Source organism: Otolemur garnettii, unplaced genomic scaffold, assembly GCF_000181295.1.
Source record: "Otolemur garnettii isolate 467f Iridium unplaced genomic scaffold, OtoGar3 scaffold00164, whole genome shotgun sequence".
NCBI lineage: Eukaryota > Metazoa > Chordata > Mammalia > Primates > Galagidae > Otolemur > Otolemur garnettii.
The window spans coordinates 1,402,564-1,410,772 of record NW_003852559.1 but is presented as its reverse complement, the minus strand read 5'-3'; the positions used below and the strand labels follow the sequence as shown (position 1 = coordinate 1,410,772).

At 38.2% G+C, this 8,209-nt stretch overlaps 1 pseudogene; it reads left to right on the top strand.

Annotated features, from left to right (window-relative positions):
* Positions 1-3,130: 3,130 nt before the first annotated feature.
* Positions 3,131-3,762, top strand: LOC100953725 (annotated as a pseudogene).
* The last annotated feature ends 4,447 nt before the right edge of the window (positions 3,763-8,209 follow it).

Below are 8,209 nucleotides of genomic sequence, written 5' to 3'. Positions count from 1 at the left end.
GATAGTGATCAAAACAGCATGGTACTGGCACAAAAACAGAGAGGTAGATGTATGGAACAGAATAGAGAACCAAGAGATAAACCCAGCTACTTACCATTATTTAATCTTTGACAAGCCAATTAAAAACATTCAGTGGGGAAAAGATTCCCTATTTAACAAATGGTGCTGGGTGAACTGGCTGGCGATCTCTAGAAGACTGTAATTGGACCCACACCTTTCACCACTAACTAAGATAGATTCTCACTAGATTAAAGATTTAAACTTAAGACACGAAACTATAAAAATACTAGAAGAAAGTGCAGGAAAAACACTTGAAGAAATTGGCCTGGGTGAATATTTTATGATGAAGACCCCCTTGGGCAATTGAAGCAACACCAAAAATACACTACTGGGAACTGATCTAACTAAAAAGCTTCTGCACAGCCAAGAACACAGTAGGTAAAGCAAGCAGACAGCCCTCAGAATGGGAGAATATATTTGTAGATTATGTCTCAACAAAAGTTTAATAACCAGAATCCACAGAGAACTCAAATGCATTAGCAAGAAAAGAACAAATGGGGCGGCTCCTGTGGCTCAAAAGGGTAGGGTGCTGGTCCCATATGCCGGAGGTGGTGGGTTCAAACCCAGCCCTGGCCAAAAAAAAAAAAAAAAAAAAAAAAAACGCAAAAATAAATAAATAGAGCTTATCTTTAAAAAAAAGAAAAAGGAAAAGAAAAGAACAAGTGATCACATCTCAGGGTGGACAAGGGACTTGAAGAGAAACTTCTCTGAAGAAGACAGGTGCATGGACTGCAGACACATGAAAAAATTCTCATCATCCTTAATCATCAGAAAAATGCAAATCAAAACCACTTTGACATATCATCTAATCTCAGTAAGATTAGCCCACATCACAAAATCCCCAAACCAGACATGTTGGCCTGGATATGGAGAAAAGGGAACACTTCTATACTGCTGGCAGGAATGCAGACTAATATGTTCCTTTTGGAAAGATGTTTGGAGAACATTTAGGGATCTAAAAATAGGCCTGCCATTCGATCCTAGAATTCTTCTACTAGGTATATATCCAGAAGACCAAATATAACATTATAACAAAGATATTTGTACCAGAATGTTTATTGTATCCCAATTCATAATTGTTAAGTCATAGAAGAAGTCCCAGTGCCCATCAACCCATGAACGGATTAATAAATTGTGGTATATGTACACCATGGAATATTATTCAGTCTTAAAGAAAGATGGAGACTTTATGTCTTTCATGTTTACATGGATGGAGCTGGAACATATTCTTCTTAGCAAAGTATCTCAAGAATGGAAGAAAAAGTATTCAATGTACTCAGCCCTACTATGAAACCAATTTATAGCTTTCATATGAAAGCTATAACCCAATTATAGCCCAAGAATATGGGGAAAGGGGAGAAGAAGGGGTGGGAAGGAGGGAGGAGAGGTGGAGGGAGGGTAATCAGTGGGACCATACCTATGGTGCATCTTACAAGGGTACATGCGAAATTCACTAAATGTAGAGTATAAATGTCTTAACACAATAACTAAGAAAATGCCATGAAGGCTATGTTAACCAGTTTGATGAAAATATTTCAAATTGTATATAAAATTAGCACATTGTACCCCATGATTACATTGATGTACACAGCTATGATTTAGTAAAAAAAATAATAAAGGGTGGCACCTGTGGCTCAAAGGAGTAGGGCACTGGCCCCATATGCCAGAGGTGGCGGCTTCAAACCCAGCCCTGGCAAAAAAAAACTGCAAAATAGTAATAATAACAATAAAGAACTTATGCAAACTAGGAAGAAAAAGCCAAACAACCTCATAAAAAGAGGGCAAAAAACATGAACAGAAGCTTTTCAAAAGAAGATAGATTAATGGCCAATAAACATGAAAAAATGTTCAACATCTGTAATCATCGGGAAAATGCAAATCAAACCACAATGAGATATCACTTAATCCTAGTGTCAAATGTTGGTGTTGATGTGTAGAGATAGGAACACTTATTATGTACATACACTTTTGGTGGGACTGCAAATTAGCACAACCTTTACAGAAAGGTGTATGGAGATATCTCAAAGAACTAAAAGTAGACCTACCATTTGATCTAGCAATTCCACTATTGGCTATTTCTCCAAAGGAAAAAGTGTTATTTTATCAAAAAGACACATGCACTTCAATGTTGACCGCAGCACAATTGCAGAGATATGGAATCAACCTAAGTGACCATCAGTTCATGAGTGGATTAATCAATGTGGTAAATGTATGCCATGGAGTACTATACAGCCATGAAAATGGTGAACAATCCCTTTTGTAATAACCTAGATGGAACTGGAGATCATTCTTCTAAGTGAAGGATTACAGGAATAGATAAGCAAATACCACATGTGCTCAATGGAACTAATCAAGAAACTCTCATATGCACATTTGGTAGTAAAAACAGAAAGCAAACAGGAGGGAGAGGGCATGAGAGAAGGAGAAACTTCACTTCTAACAGGTATGATGCACACTGTTTAGGAGATGGGCACACTTACATGAAATATCACCTTACTCCAGTCATAATGGCTATTAGCAAAAAGATAAAAAACAACAGAGGCTGATCAGGATGCAGAGAAAATGGAACTCTTATACACTATTTATGGGAATGTAAATTACTACAGCCATTATGGAAAACATGAGTATGAAGATTTCCCAAAAAAACTGACCCAGACTTAATGCACAATCCAGGACTGTTGATTTTAATTCCTAGTACCCCACTGATGACTATATGTGCAATAAACATGTGCTTAAAAATTAACATTCTTTTGCATCTCTTTCCACAACAGAGTCCTACAGGCCATTAGCTATCTCTTCAACCTGATTCTAATCTACTTTCACTCTTTTTCACCCTTCTGTGGCTACTGCAGCCTTCTCCCATTTGTTCTAGTATTTCAACATCTTTTTTGTTTCAGTGATTTTGTCCATTTATTTTCTTTTCTCTTTCCAGTCTCATGATGTCTGTCTGACTTCTTTATCAATCACTTCACTTTCATTAATAATCTGTATTGAAATTAATATTTAGCAGCCATTACAGAGATACCTGAAGCAGCTTCTGGAATTTCTCAGTAGCACTGGCCAGTCCAAGATGGACCCTGTAGTCTTGAGTTACATGGATAGTCGGTTGTGACAATCAGATGTCTCCCTGTTGGATCCACCAAAGTGGCTCAATGACCATATTATTGGGTTTGCCTTTGAGTACTTTACCCACAGTCAGTTTCATGAGGGTCCTGGCCATGTCTGCTTCAGTAGCCCTCGAGTCACCCACTTCAGCCAGGGCACTAGCAACCCAGCCGAGATCGCCATGTTCCTCGAGCCTCTGGACCTCCCCCACAAGAGAATTATATCTTTAGCTATCAATGAAATTCAAAACGTGCAGCTGGGGGAACCCAATAAGTTTGTCAGTTTGTCTCCAAGATAGAAATAGCTTTTGTCGTTATGATTCCAATAGCAGAAGCAAACTCAGTCCCTACAAAACAGGAGCAGAGAAACTGGAAACTTTCTTAGGCAGAAATGGAGACAAATTCATCTTTGTGGAAGAGACCCCTGCTCAACAAAGCAGCCGTGATCGTGGGATGTCTGTGATATGTAACACTGAGACCTGTGTCAAAACTTCTTCAGGCAGCAGACAGAATCACTACCGCAGCTACTCACCCCTACATACATCACAGAGAAGAGGGGAGAAGGAAGCACCTCATTGCCAGACTTGCCAAAAACTAACTGGTGAAGTATATTTGCCAGTTTTGAAAGCTCCCCTTTCTGTCCTTCCTCATTTATTGGATAACTGCCTTCTCAATGCCTGAAGGAAGATGCCTGGTAGGGGAAAGCTTGATATTCTTACTTTTTCCTGAACAAATATTATCCTCTGTATTATCCTGATGGACAGTTTCACTTTAACCCAGGCTTGAGAGCAAGACAGGCTGTGAAATGTCTTGAAATTATACCCCAAGCTTGACAACCAACTTATCTAAACTTTTATTACACATGAGTTTCAAGTAAGACTTCTAATTGGCATAAACTTAATTTCCCTTTGGTGTCCCTTATCCACCTTGGCTTATTCTTTTTTTTTTTTTTTTTTTTGAGACAGAGCCTCAAGCTGTTGCCCTGGGTAGAGTGCCCTGGCATCACAGCTCACAGCAACCTCCTGGGCTGAAGCGAGTCTCCTGCCTCCACCTCCCAAGTAGCTGGGACCACAGGCACCGCCACAACACCTGGCTGTTTTTTGGTTGCAGCCGTCATTGTTGTTTGGCAGGCCCGGGCTGGATTCCAACCCACCGCCTTAGGTGTATGTGGCTGGCACCTTAGCCACTTGAGCCACAGGTGCTGAGCCTCACCTTGGCTTATTCTAAAGGAAAAGCAGCATTCTGTAAATCAAGAATTTATGCAATCTGGAGGGATGCGAGGAAGGAAACTGCAGTATAGAACCAAAAACTGCACGTCCTACATAACCAAAGAGATCCACTGGCTTGAAGCAGATTAAGACCTAACTTGTATTCCAGTCCTAAATATCATGAAAATCAATTGTGCATTTCTTTGTGATTCACCATGAAAGGCTTTCCCGTCTATCTGCATAATCTTTGCAAATATTTGATAAAGAGATGTTAGCCCATAGGGGGAAAAAAAGAAATTGGTATTTAATCGCCTTTTAAAAAAATGTACAGGTAGCAACCTTCTCCTTTGAATATCTCCCGTTTTCATCTGCAAGAAGTGTCATTGAAAGTAAAGAAAATCAGCAAGCTTCCACGATAACAGCCCGAAGTTCCCCTGTGCCCCTGCGGCTTGCGCTAGTCACTCTTTCCCATCTGTTTCACATATCAGACTGCTTGTCTCTGCAGATACCTGGACAGAATATCCTTCTTTCTTCTAACCCTTGAGCTGGCTAATTCCAGCTCTAAAAGATGAAGCCAATTTTTCCTTCTACCTCAAAGTAGGCTGAGGTCCCCAGAAGCGGGCTCCAGCCCCTATTCACTCCTTTCATATTTCTCTTACCACACTGAGCTTAACCTCTGTAGCAGGTTTGTCAGTTTCCTGAGAACAGGAACAGTTTCTAATTAACTTTGATATCTACCACCAACTATCCCAGGGCTTAGTACACAGCAGGTGCTCAATAATCTACAGATGTTGAATTCCTAATTGAAAATAGAGTTATTAAAATCTTGTCTCTGAATGTCCCTTGACTTACTTTCCAGTACTAGAAAGTTAAACAAGTAGCTTGAACTCCCTATGACAAATCCTGGAGCTCGGGGATAGTCTGTCTGAGTTTTCCCAAGTGAGCACAAGTAAGGTGAGACAGTTCTTTGTTTCTTTCTTCTTTTGTTTATGATTCATCAGTCCATTTTGAATTCCCAAGTAGCTTGGAGAAAGGAATTTGATATGGGTCATAATTTTTCCATCTATTTTTATATTTTTATTACACTATAACCAAACTATTATTTTTCTGTTTTTATGGACTTGAAATAATTACACGATTACAAAGCCATTTACTTAAGGAAGTAAAGCATTATTTATTTTGACCACCTGCTGTGTACACTCTGGCCTCTGAGGTAGGTATTATGGGTGCATTATTTATGCAATTCTAATAGCCCTAAGAGGAAGGAACAATTATCATCATTTTAAGATTTAAAACAAAAATAAAACAAAGCCCTGAAATACAAAGCGATATTCTTATTGTGAGTGCTGGCTCCCTCTTTAACGGACTGTGGCCAATCGTAGCCGTGTTTTGCAGCTGTGAAATTCTGCTGGACCACTGCAGTGATTCCTGGCTATTGCCTGATTGGAATTGCCATGAAATGAAATTTCTCACAACGTTATTTTATGTTGAGTTTTAATTATTGATGAGACTGGAATTTATTAAACCTTAAACAATGCATAAAATAAGAGAGCGAAAAATGATATAACCATTCTAGAAGACAGATTTGTAGTTTCTTAAAATACTAAACATGCAACAAACTATATTACTCAACAATTGCACTCTTGGGCATTTCTTCCAGAGAAACAAAAGCTTATATTCATGCAAAATCCTGGCACAGTGGCGAAACCAGCAAGAGGACTCCCACCATGTAAGTGGCCTGGACTGGCAGGCCTCTTTGTCCAGGCAGGAAAATAATTCATTGCATTTTGTCTTTAAGCAAACAACTGGAAACAGCCTAAATATCCTTACGTATAGGAACTAATTAAAAATGGACTACTACCATACAGTAAAAAAAAGAGAGAGATTGAACAAGAGATGGATGAGGATGGAGAAAAAGAGAGAACATAATTTATTTTAGTAGGAATAAGTAGTAAGTCATGTAGAATAATGCCTGATAGTCACGTAGTTTTAGATTTGCAATTTGGAGGGTCAGTGAAGAATACATATGTGTGTATATATATGTGTGTGTGTACACACACACACAAGTATTTGGGGGAAAATTCATGGCTTATCTCCCTAGTTACCTTCTATCACTGCAAATCTTCAGCAGCACAATAAAGGATATTAAAAAACAGTTGCTCTGGATCTTGGGATTTGAAACTCTCAAAGAGGGGAGGAAATCACTAAGTGCCTGTTACCCTGGATAACACCTGCCAGCAGTCTCCTGACTTGTAAATAAGATCCCCTCTGAAGACTTTTCTTACTCAAATATTTTGTGATTTAAAATGTTTTTGTTTTGTTCACATTTTGATATAATTGTTAGTGAACAAGTATATGACTGTTTAGTAGAAACAAGTCAGGGAAGAATCTAAGAATCGTCATTCTCAACCAACTAGAAAATTAGACCTTTAATAAATAATGAACTGCATTTCTTTTATGAAATCATTTCCATTCCTTTGATATTTACATATTTTAATGGTGTTTTTGTATTTATGAGCAGATTTCAATCATGTTAAACTTTAGGGATTTCCCTCCAGAAGTGTTGCAAACTCTTTTATTATAATATGTAAAAAACTATACTCAAAACTGGAATTACTAAAATTAATTTAAACCTCCAAAGATACACTTCTAAGCAGATGGGAGAATATTTAGGCTATTAAACCTAATTCATAAATCACCATCTAGGGTAATGAGACTTTAATGTTCTCTTCAATTTTTCCATTAATTTAAAGTGTCCAGGGCTTTCAGATAAGTTATTTTGGTATAATTACTATGGAACAAATATGACTCTGTTGCTATAGAAAACTTCTTTCTTTTTTTTTTTTTGACACAGAATCTCACTTTGTCACCTTCGATAGAGTACCATGGTGTCATAGCTCACAGCAACCTATAACTCTTGGACTTAAGCGATTCTCTTGCGTCAGCCTGGCGAGTAGGTGGGACTATAGGCGTCTGCCACAAAGCCTGACTATGTTTTTGTTGTAGTTGTCATCGTTTAACAGGCCCGAGCTGGGTTTGCCTCCCAAGTGCAAAAAATTTATTTCTTAAATGTCTTTTTCCTTCTGTATTGAAATCTCTGATTTCTTTCCCATATATATATGATGATACATAGCAAAATATGTAGATATTCCAATTTTATATTTTATTATAATTTGCTGATTACAAAAATAAGTATCAGAGATTATTTTTAGAATAAATGCAAAGGTAATCAAAGTTTAGTTTACTTTAAAATATTATAATATTGTAACTACCAAGGATCAGAGCCTATCATTAATTCTATATGCTACTGAATTACTTATTAGTTTGATCTAGCTATGATAATGGTCTGGATTTACATAAGCTGATGGAAAATTGAAAATTTGATCTTTAACTATGGATATCAAGGTTTCCAGAAGTTGCGTGTGTCTCTGAATAATCAGAACCACATGGTGTGCCAAGAAGATGCCTTTAAGAAATGCTTTATAGGCTCAGCGCCTGTGGCTCAAGCGGCTAAGGCACCAGCCACATACACCTAAGGTGGAGGGTTCAAATCCCCAGCCCGGGCCTGCCAAACAACAATGATGGCTGCAACCAAAAAAATAGCCGGGCGTTGTGGCAGGTGCCTGTAGTCCCAGCTACTTGGGAGGTGGAGGTAGAAGAATTGCTTGAGCCCAAGAGTTGGAGGTTGCTGTGAGCTGTGATGCCAGAGCACTCTACCTAGGGTGATAGCTTGAGGCTCCATCTCAAAATAAACAAATAAATAAAAATAAATTAAAACACTTTAAAAAAGTTATTAAGGACTCCAAAAAGCTTTTATTAATGGGATTCACATGTATC